This window comes from Falco rusticolus, chromosome Z (assembly GCF_015220075.1).
Source record: "Falco rusticolus isolate bFalRus1 chromosome Z, bFalRus1.pri, whole genome shotgun sequence".
Classification (NCBI taxonomy): domain Eukaryota; kingdom Metazoa; phylum Chordata; class Aves; order Falconiformes; family Falconidae; genus Falco; species Falco rusticolus.
This window is the reverse complement of record NC_051210.1, coordinates 36,010,169-36,022,410: the sequence shown is the minus strand read 5'-3', so window position 1 is coordinate 36,022,410 and position 12,242 is coordinate 36,010,169. Positions and strand designations below refer to the sequence as shown.

Here is a 12,242-nt window from a genome sequence, read left to right as displayed (position 1 = left end):
ACCACAACACATTCTGCTAACGTTTTAGGCTGGGACTTCTGGCTGTAAGAGTGTAGTACAAAAGTGTTGCAGAAGTTTTTAGTGCTAGACAGGAAAGGAGTAAGAACTTTCTTGACAAACTGAAGTTATTTACTGGTGTAAAAGCATTTATAAAACATTCACTACCATTTTGAAACCACCTCCATAAGGGAGAAAAGGAAATTTTTCCACCTTTCCCCCTGTCCCCAGCCAAGTATTCTAGAACTTTAGTGAATTAAGTGACAAGTAGCAATACTAGAATAGAAGAGTTAAGGAAAACACACTTTTATCTTTTCTTTCAGATTATCCTGGATTTGCATAAGCAGTTGGAAAGTATAAGTATCAGAGTATCACGAGATCAGATGAGGAATATACTATGATGAAGAGCCACAAGCCTTAATGCCTTCTCCTTCACATGACTGAAAGTATATCCATCCACCATGTAGTCAAAGTCATGCAACAAGGAACATGAAGGAAGATGCAAATCCAGCCACACAACTGCAGAGGGAAAAGAGAGGAAAAAGTTGCAGGGTTCTAACTAAAGAGGCAGCAGGGCATGGCCCCGGTGCACTGCCCTGCATCACTGTCTTACAAACTGTCAGTTTGAACCTCAAAACGCTTAAGATAAATGAAGAAAAATATCAGGACATTAAGAAGGGTTGGTTTTGGCTGGAATAGGACATACTGAAAGATGTCATGGAGATTTTACACTCACCAGTTTCATAGCTGCCAGTGAGGCAAGTCAGGAAGGCTGTACTTCCTGACCTGTGACTGAAGCTTCCTGCAGACACTCCTGGAGCAAGAACTGAAAGGGCAGCCAACAGGCTGGGAACACCCATCACACTTCACTTGTTTCTGGCACAAGAATGAAATACACACATTTTTGCACTGTGGAGTTCTCTGTGCTCCCTGCCTCCCCCTGCTCCAGGGGGGATCCCCACTGACTGACATCAGTGCTCCAGGAGAAGTCCTGAACCTCATCCATTCAGTCTTCCTGCATCAGATCTCATCCATGCCCATGCCCTCCTCCTGCTGCTTGCAGTACAGTCCTTATTCTCCACTGGTAGTATATATTCCTCCTCTTTTCCTATCAGTCTTCTTCAGTCATCACCATCTTTGTACTGCCCTTATCACCCCTACATCTGCTACCCAACTGCCTGCCTTCTCTTCACCCCCTCCCATCCACCTCCACATAGTGGGTTTTTTGGTTGTCAGGCTATATGGGGTTGGCAGGTTTTTTTTTTATTATTTTAAAATTACCTGATTGAGTTAGCATTTCCTCGTCTCTCCCTGCTCCTGAGAGTTTGAAGGGCAGAGATTCCCCATCCCCGCCCCTCATTCTCATTCTGCAATGAAATGCTTTTCCACAGGGTGGGTATATGAAAGTCTGGGGATGCTCCTGAGGCATAGCAGCAAGAAGCAGGCCAGAGGGGGAACCGCAGGGCTTGCAGGGGAGGCTGCAGCTCCTGCTCCCACTTTGGGATGCCACTGACTTCCAGTTTCACATGCTAATAACAAAACCATCTCTTTGTCACATACTTCTCCAGGGTAAATTCCTGTGCAAACTCTTCCTTCCCCAGGCTCTCTGGCAGAAAGATTTTACAAGTAATAGTGAAATTAGAGCTGGGAAAAAAAAGCAGGTGCATTCTTAGAAAGGAAGTCCGCAACATGAAAGGTAAGCCCAAACATGTCTGGTATTGTCAGGCAGTCGTATTGAGAACACTTTGGAGTTGTCAAAGGAACATGGGGGAAGGGAGAGAGAAAGGAGGAAACAGAAAACGTAGTTTTAGCTATTTACCAGTATTTAAATGATATTCAGCATACTTTGAGTGTTTTTAGAATAAAGCATCAAGTCTGACTGCTACTTGAATTACATATTTCATGAATGGTGCTCAGAAGGTAAAATAGAAAGATATTTATTAGGTAGTACCCGAGACATTAAACAGTGTTTTGCAGGCTTTGCTCTCAATGCAGAGAATTGCACAATGTGTTCCACAAGCCACACCTCTTTCCGAGGGAGCAGAATGTGTAAGAGACTTTTATGCACATTTCCTAAAGTACTGTTACCTAACAGAATCCTTCTCCACAGTTCATTTGGATTTTTAGACAGTAAAACAGGGAACAGTAAAAGAACACACTGAAGTAGAATTTACAAGCTTCTAAATTTAAAGCTGCTGTACAGAACTGAGCTCATAAGAAACCAGCAATAATTTCAGTGTTTAGTTGTTCCCTCATTACTCATGTAATCCACAGAAATTAAACCTACATAAACGCGCTGCAATCATATTACTTACTGAAGCTGAATAGGAATAAATCTATCCCAGAATTTTGCTGGAGGCAAATTCAGCTGACTAAAGCCACTGGTCATTCATTTACATTATTTAACACCACACCAAAGCACATAAACTTGATGGGACATAGAAAGTAATAAAGACAAGTTGGATAGGTCCTTCAAAACTCAGCAAACCACAATAAACAATAGCATATGATACTAAATTACAATTGTTTATTTGTTAAAGTCATGAAAGGTATCACACAAAGAACACCAAAGGAGTTTTGACATCTTACTGAAGAACTAGGTATTGGAGATCGATTTAGAAGCCTTACTTTGCATAAAGGAATAGGAATGCGAAACTGACAAAGTAATTAGCAAATCTACTGAGAATATACTTTGGTAAGAAAATTAGGGAAGGACCTCTAGATAAAAGTATATGTGACCGAACATACCACAAATACCAGAGTCTGTTGGGGCAACAAGACAATTTAATGGTGTCAAAAATAATTTGTTAAATTAACTGAGGGTCACAAAGTACTTGGACCTCCTGTCAAAGTCAGTCTGAATTAGATATGAATATTAATCAATCTGTTTTTATTAGGAGCACAAAAGACATTTGCATAGCATAGTTCTTCTGGACTTCTCACCAGGGGCTCACTTGAAACGCTTCTTAGAATTCATGAGAAAAGCCATGAAACCAGACCCAATCTACTTAAGGTTAAAATCCCTATTGTGCTTTGACGATTTTGGTACCACAATGAATATCCACAGGTCTGTCACCTATGTTTCCCTCAACATTTAAAGTTAAAAGTAAACTTAGAGTATTGCCTACCTGAATTTCAGAACTTCCGTTACTCTGGTCCTTTCTTTAAGCAGCAAGTTATTCACTGAAGAGATCCCCAATTCTAGAGATCAAAGAAGGAGGGAAAAAATGGTATAAGTAACTATATATTACAGCTCCTAATGCAAATATAACACAGAACAAAGTAACTTCACGTTAGCATGAAGAAAACAGCTACCAACAACAGTCAGGAGTTTCTCCAACTCTTCTGCCTTGCAGAGCACCACATATGTCAGAACGGCTCAGCTGCTGTCATTTGTGAATGAATTCAAGAATTAGAGGCTACCTTGTTCACTGCAGCGTTCGAAGAAAACTTCACTGACTTTTGCACTCTCAGGTACTCTTTATTCTTATCCTAAGGTTTACACACTGTTTAAAAAATATACATATAATTTGTGTATATATATATATGACATAGTTAAAGGAAATAAAAAAGGAGCATGGATTCAAAAGTATAACTACTCAGTTGGCTGCTCCCTTTGCTGGGGTCAAATGTTACTATTAGGAGGGGGTGGTGGAGAGGCCCTAAACCAGATATATATTCCACCATTTTTGTGTGCAAGATTAGTTAGATAATCCTTTCTACTGATCAGTCTTCAGATCACTAGCAATACTAGGTAGTTCAGGAAATAACTAGTTTGTACTAAGTACCCAATAATAATGTGGAACTTGACAGTTAAGTCTCATGACATGTGTGAGGTTTAGCAAACAAGTTTGTTATTGAATTATTGTCCATGACATCTGCTAGCAGGTTCAGCAGTTCTCAGTAAAAGGAAGGGCAGATTACAAGTACTGCAGGCAATAACAGAAAGGAAACACATTCGTAAGAGCTGGCTCTGAGCAAAGAGAAGAATCACTGCTCTAGAATCTGCTGTTGAAGTAACTGCAGATTATTTACTGGTGCTAAACCTGTATTTGAAAAAAAAAAAAAAAACCAAACAAAAACACACACAAAAACCACCAGAACACCCCTGTATTGAGAGAGCATCCACTGTAACGACAAACTGCCATGACAGAATTCATGTATCAGAAATTGGCTTCAAAACAGATGAAATCAGTAAGGAAAGCTGAAAACTCCAAACAATCCAGTTCACACTCCAAATGTTCATATAAAATAAGGTAAAAGTAGTAGTAAATTAAGTTTGATGCCTTTCCTATGTTAGGTAGGGTAATGTTTTGCAGATTTTATTTAAAACAAAACCAAACAACAAACCACCATCCCCTCTTCTACACTTGAGCTTCCTGGTATTTTGTCTTTCATGCCACATGGCAAGACATTCGCTTGCCAACTTTCACTGGAGGCTTGTTTGTCATACTTTAGCCCTTCCTTGCTCACAAACTAGGGAACTAAGTCTTCTATTCTTTTACTCAGACTGACATAAGCTAGATTTAAAAAGTGTCATTAAGGAATTTTTATCTTTACCCCTGTAGTTTTCAGAAAAAATGTCACAAAATTTATGGACAAAGAACAGAGGTAGATGACAGCAGGTAAAACAGACAACAAATGAAGAAAAATAGTAAATCAAGAGAAGAATGCTGGGGAGGAAAAGAGGGAAGTGGGGGAAACCTGTCTGGGCAGTGTCACAAGTCAAGAGACAGAAAGCTTTGATCACTGTTTTTGTTAGGCTACAAATCTGGGTGGTCAAAAAAGAAACACTTCACAACAGTGGATTACTAAGAGGAACAGTATTAGGAATTGGCTATAACCGCCTTCGTGAAAGTAATGTTTGATGATTGCATAGCCCTGACAGCGACACAAGAAGAGTCTGTGGGAAGACCGAGACCAGTCTCCTCCCTTTGCCTAAGAAGTCAGACAACAGTTTTTTAGTTTGTTTATCTTTACTTACCTCAGAATAATGAAGGGGAGACAAAAATGAACTTGAATTGACAGAAAAATAAGCTTGACATACTATATAAAAGGTGTAGAGTTACTGGATGAAGGGCTAGCAAGCTACAGCTCCCAAAGATGGGACACCTAGTCAGGGCAAAGCAGGAGGCTATCAACATAGTGGCAGGGGCACACAGGGAAAACACTTCAATATAATGCTTGGGCTCCACATAAACTATATTCAGAATAATATGTAATATTATTATCACAGAATGAGCAGAGTTCTGGTTATCTTTCTTTCACCTGGTGAAATAATCGTAACACAATAAACTGGTCCTCAGGCAAAACAGCTGAGCAAACAGCTGGTAACACACGACACTGCATTAGCTGCCTAAAGTTCAACCAGAAAGCAAGCAAAATCCTTAAAGCCAGCAAGTCGAGCATGCACTTTTAGAGTAGATGTCAACCTTGTAACTGAATTGTCACTGCAACTTGGCTGCCTTCTAGTTAAAGACTCTGTGGACAATATCTGACATATAGATAAGAGAACCAACTAATTTAACTGTAGTTAAACATGGACCTAATCACTTGAATGCAATGCAACTAAAAATCAAAGTGGAGAAAGATTCATATTACTAAATTCTACTGAGAGAAAACTGAGACAATTCTACACTATAAGATGTTAGCATAGAGTACACATTAATAGCACACATAACACCCTAGCAGTATGTAGAGACCAATTCTGTATAAGCCATTTCAGTATGTAACAATATTTATACAAATGAGGTAAATATAAGACTATCTATACTTAAAACTTCCAAGCCAAGAGTCTTCTTCCACTACTCTCCTTAAAAAAAAAAAAAAAAAGACTAAGAAAAAAAATATTTCTACTTTCTTAAATTGTAGTATTAAAAATCTAGGGCCATACTGTAAGAGAAGCAAGACAGCACAATGAAATCCATCCTTATAAAATAACATTTTTAGAAGTCAGTCACAAATGAGATCTGGAACAGTAGTTTTAAAGTCAGCGTGTCACAGCTAGAGTTCCAGATGAATGAAGCCTATAGACTAAACCCACATCCTAATGGACAATGTAGTTCACAAAACCACTTCTATAAATGGTAGCCTTCTGGCTTGAAAGGCTATTAAATGAACTAGTATAGAGTAAGAGCCAGCAGAGTGGAAAGCACAGTTGTTTGCAGGTACTGCCAAGGCACATTACTAATCAAGCTGTAAACACTTTCTATGAAGTCTGGGCAGCTTATTGCAGACTTGCACTACATCCCTCATTCATTCAGAATGTCAGTTATAAATAGCAAGTGTTAGCATTTGCATGAGAATCTGAAGCTTTATGATTGTCTGAAGCCTTGTTTTCAGAGTGAATAATTCAGTATACCTCCTGTATTTCTACATAATAATCAAATTACTGATTTAACCAGTTACAAGAAATCGCTAATGTTGCAACATTAGTAGGGAATTTCATCATTATCTTGGCATTATCTGCTCAAATTATTTCTTATTTTACTTAGTCCATCACAGCTTAAAAGTCATATTTGCCTTTTTGAGAAGATCAGTATAAAACCTGTGAATGAAAATAAAGATGTCAAAGCATAAATCAATATGGTAAGTGACATACAGATCACCTTAGAAGGCTGAAACATATCTGTTAGTACAATGCTTCCACTGAAGAGCTACACATTCTTTCAAAGAACATAAACGCCAATGAAGTCTATTCTGATAAGGCAGCTACAGAAGTGTCATAAGCATTAACAGATTTAAGAAAATTAATGCTGTTACTAAGTGTATCAAATTCAGAGAAAAAAATCATTAGTGCAGCCTCATAACATTTTCTAAATTTTCTAATTACACGAACAGGTTGAAATTTGATAAAAAACTTTAAAGACACTACGTAAGTGTAAGATTTAAGAATGCATTTGTCTCTTAAGAATAAAGTGTTTTCTAAGCTAAAGAGGCCATGAGTTTGCAATAGATGAAGAGTTAAATAGCCTACAAACATTCAGTCCTTTCCATTGAAAACAAAACCACAGACACTGAACTTCAGCAGTTTCACCAGTTTATCCATAAGAAAATGATAATCTAAACTTTATATTGGGTTTCATTATCTTGAACACCCGACTTCTTTATCCTTTTTCAAATTATTAAAAACAGAAATGTAAAACATACCAAGGATACTTTGCCCCTGCTAAACAATTTTCTTATCTGTATAGGCATATATAGTATATACACACAGATTTACCACCATTGTTCCATTCCTGTCAATGGCAAAGTCATATAAATACAGAAAACTAGCCAGCAGAGAATATTTTATAATTTCATTATGAAGCTTATAACTGGTACACTAATTATTTTAATAGAGCCATAATAAATGTAAATAGTTAATAGCTGTCAATGAGTTCAGAGCTGTGCATATCTGGAAACAAAAGAGCTGGAAGGTATATAACATGAAATGTAAATTGAGGCACAAAGAATCATGAAAGCTCATTTTAGTTTCTACCATTCCTATCAGAGGAACGTAAGTCTCAAAATTAGAGTCCTTTAGATGACAACGTGGAGATGGGGTTTACACTTACATCCATCTGAAGCAGGAAGATACCTCAATTAACCAGCTTTGCCTAGAAGAGAACTTGATACAATAGCCTATGTGAATGTCTCCCTGAATACCTTTTCCCCACCTCAAACACCATTTTTGAGAGATACTTAGAAGATAGCAACATTAAGAAATTTAGATATTTTTGAAATGTATAAATGTATAAAATGTTTACATTTTATGTTTACATTTATCTCCAGTGGCCTCCAGAAATCTCTGCATGAAAAAAAGGCAAATAATCCTCTTGGAAGCTACTGAGTCAGACACATAGAAGGCTGACCTCCAGGTCATGTTTATCTGTGCTAGCATCAAGCTTTCTTATTCTTCTCTGTTCTAATGAGATTCTTTGGCTCGTCAGTGACACAGGTGTGTCTATTTGGATGATGGATGGACTACGCTGTATGAACACACTAAGGAGAAGACCGAAAGATACCTGGGTCAGAAGCTGGGAGCACAAAAATTCAGCTATGTAAGATGTGAAATCTTGTATTTCAGCCCAATTAGACACGCTGGATTCGTAGCATGGAGACACTCAATATGTATTACAATGTTTGAGAGGCTAAGCCTTTCATAAAGGGAAAGAAAAAGTATCTGCATTAATACCTCTTTTTCAGATTATTTTACTGCCATATAACCTAAATCTAACAGTGATAACTCTTTCACTGCATGCAAAGGCTTACCTTTTTTCATAAGGACATAGCTGAAAGAGGGCATTGCCATCAGGGGGTTTAGTGGGAGGAAGGTGCAATTAATAGTACATTCTTCAGAAGCAGGTACTGTGTTTTCATACTTGCCAACACAGACTTTGAGAACCTGACATGAATAGCTTACCTGTTTTATCAGCTAAAGGATGTAATTTACTTAAATTTTTGCTTCATGAATAATACTATGAATAATCCCTTGCCTGTCTGCTTTAAATCACACAGGTGACAATCAACCTGTGTGCTACTGCAAATCCTACACCTAACAGGAGTAGACAGATCAAGGTTATCAACAGAACAAAAAAACATTGTTTGAAGTCCTACTGACCCTGAAGTTTTGTCTTTTAAAGAACTAGAAAGAGAGATATCTTGTCAGCAGACACTAAACATCATCAACAAGCAAAGAAAGGACCCAGGAAGTCTCTAGCTATACAAACAGCTCCACAGTCTACACAGCGGAGTTCAGCTTTCACAAAATCAGCCTTGAAATACTGCAACTTGTTTTCCCAAGGCAAAGACTTTCAAAGTCATCACTTCCCACACTCACTCTCTTGAAAGGAGGCCTGGCATTCTGAAGAAAAATACCATAGTAATAAGCATTATTACTATGACAGACTGCACATAACAAGTGAATAGCACTGTAAAAATCAAAACACACTCAGTGATGTAAATGCACACACAGGTAACTCAAACCAACAGCTAAGTTCAGGACAGTCTGACTGAGTATTCATGTCATGCCAGGCTAATTACTCCACTCTGCTGGTGGCACACTCAGCTCTCATGACCCTCCCCTCATGCATTTGACATCTGACACAGAGAGAGCATTTCAGCTCCACATTCCTCTTGGCAGCTTTGCTATAGGATTCACCTATGCAATGAAAGAATGAAGAAACCCATTCTGTCAGGCCATCTAACACTGCAGTCATTATAACCTGGCATTTTGAACCAGTATCAGTTCCTCTGTAATTCTCAGTAGCAGTGGGACAGTATTTCTAAACCAGTAAGTAACTGCAACTCATTAAAATTTGAGACAATCAATACAGTAACAGAGAAAATAAATAATCCTTCATCCAAGTCTCCCATTTTTTTCAGTTTATTTAGACTACAGGAGTAAAGACCCAAGAAATGCCAGATGTAATTCCTCCTGTCCCCCACACAAAGCAATTCATAGGAACTTTAAGGTCTGATGTCAGCACTGACCAAACAAGGGTAAATTACTAAGAAACAGTTTCAGCACCTTAGAAAAGAACACAGCTCCTTTGTTTGTTTGTTTTTTTGTATTATTACTATTTAAACTATCATTGACTACACTTCAGAACTAATTCTGTGTCCAAGGTAACAACTGCATGTGCAAAAGCATCCAGACAGGCTTACTCAAAATCAAGATCCTTAAACATTTACAGTAACTCGGCAGAAATCACCAGGACCTGAGCTACCAGTAGTAAGTGTCCTTGGTATGTTGCTCTAGTTCTAAAACACTGACTTTTAAGCCTATCCATAAGTTGTTAAAGAGGCAACAAAGAAATTTTGAAGTTTTTTTGCTAGATTACAAGATTCTTATATGCCATTTCCTGAACAGAAAGAAGACTCTGTGATTACCCGTGTATCTCATTATTTTAGTGGATTTGTTTCAGAATCACAAAAAAAAAAATCAGACATCAGACTACAAGCAGTATTAGCTGCATTGTATTACTTTGGTTTTAATTAAGTGAAGAAAATATCTACATCAGAGACCAAGCAGTGCTAGTGGCACTCAGCATATGCATTAACAGATTCTGTTAATGCAGATTCTGACTTTAACCTTCTTCCCACACATACACATTACCATGGTGATTTGCAAGATTTGCTGCCTGGGATTTTGGAACAGTACAGTATTTGAAATGCTCTCAGCATCTTTGAATAAACGCTAACACAAATAAAGTTACAGAGACAATAAGCCACAGATAGTCTGGTCAGACTGCCTTTACAGAAGAACACTGACAAAAACATCTTAACATGACCTCAATCAGTACAAACAACGCAACAAAGCTTTCACATTATGCTTTCTGTCCCTGGAAGGAAGGGAGCCGAGTTTAAAGATTCTAGAAAAGAAACAGCATATATTCAGTATAAAAAGCATAACCTAGAATTGCCCATTATCTCTGTCAACATTTGACTAGCTATCTATGGAAGTGTCACTTTCAGACTAACGTGTTTCTTTTAAAGGAATTTTTAATTTATATACTATCTCACTGAAATGCACACTTGTTTGGACTACAACAGGTTCATGCCTGTTGTGAGTTTCCCACAAGTGGAATCACTCTTGATGCATTTTCCTTTTATTTATTATAATTTCCAACAGAAATATAAATAAGAAATATTATTTATTTCTTATTTATATTTCTGTTGAAATGAGGAACTTAATTATATGTCTGAAGAAATGAGGATCATGTTACTGGGAACACGTACATACCCTGACATCATAGGGGGCATAGGACTGGGAGCAAAGGCAACAATTCTTGGTTGTTTGTGCCCCAACCAAACAACAGATTAAACAATTCCACCACAACCTCTGGTATCTGTGTTTTCTTGTATATACAGCAATAATGTTTCATACTTTAGTTTGTAAGCACCTTGGGATACAACTATATTGCAATTCTAATGAAGAAACAGCAGGGACAAGACAAGACCATAACTGCTACCTGCAGGTAATGACTATACCCTTGCAAATGCATTCTTGCAGAGATGCAGTTGACTTTCTTCACCAACACAACTGTAACATATTTAGGATCTCAATGAAAGGTTCACTTAAATTCATCGTAGTCAGGGTTCAACTTGAAACACAACTGAAAGGCATGCCTCACCACTCCCACCGAGTTCCCCACTCCTACTGACTTTGCAGGAAAGGCCGGTGCTAAGTGGAAGCACCACTTGGTGAAGAAGAGATGCTGATGGAAGGATTTACAGACTACTCTTTAGAGCCCTCACAGGAAGCTTGGCAATGGTGGACCCTGGGGGACAGTCCATGGAGGAAAAAGAATGAGTTATAATCAATCACTTTTCATGACAGAGTAGCTGTACTGACACAGTGCCCCTTCAAACTCACCTCAACACAGTCTTAAGTCCAATTAACACTTTTCAAGAGCATCATGACAGCTCAGCAGAAACCAAGTTAAAATTGCATCAAGTAACAGAGCTGGACATACCTAGATTTACCTTTCAGAATAAGTCACTATTTCAACACTGAAATAAAACGGACTTGAAATGCAACAAGCCCTGGCTGTAACAATGATGTGATCAGTGGCAGGCTCCCCGTGTGAGATCTCAGGTAAGATGAATTTTTGATTGGACAACAACAAAAAAAGAAAACAAAGGAATGCCACAGAGCTACTGCCTTAGTCTTCCATTAGCTCCACAAATTATTCCCCCTATATGCTTGAGGACAATAAAAATTCCAAACAAATACACAAAAAAACCCCACTGATGAGCAAGGAGTGCATGAAATACTGAAACTAAAGCAGTTATTTGAAGATCATTCCTGGCTCCCCCCTCCCTCCCCTTAAAAATTAAAGGTTACTTAAAACTGGTATTTCTAAACCTTTACTTCAGTCTACTGTAGATTGACTTCTTGGATATGTCACCACTAAATAAAACAGGTAAACTGTTTCTGAAATACACATACTTTTGGCTACAAAAACACTTCCTATCATATCTCACAATTTCTTTATACAGTTCAGGTGAACAGGACTACTGCTAACTTCAAACTGCTTTCTTACATCAGTTTTAGTTTATTTTTATTATCTTAACGCAGAAAAAACCTTATAAAATTCAGCTTATTAGAAAAGAACTTCAGTATGGAAAATCAAGGCAAAATACCATTCACTTGAAGGGCTAAGAAGAAATAGGTAGCTGAGTTCAGATGAAAAATTGTTCTCAGGAAGCTTTAAAGGAGCAGGTGGAATTCCTTTAGCAAATGGTGTTTGATGACAATA

At 37.9% G+C, this 12,242-nt stretch overlaps 1 protein-coding gene across 1 annotated transcript in view; it reads right to left on the bottom strand.

Moving 5' to 3' along the window:
- CDC42SE2 (CDC42 small effector 2) overlaps positions 1-12,242 on the bottom strand; it is a 79,044-nt gene that overhangs the window by 60,376 nt on the left and 6,426 nt on the right. The window contains exon 3 of the mRNA XM_037373891.1: positions 3,126-3,198. The gene's annotated coding sequence lies outside the window, so the exon portion shown is untranslated. The remainder of the gene's footprint in view (positions 1-3,125; positions 3,199-12,242) is intronic.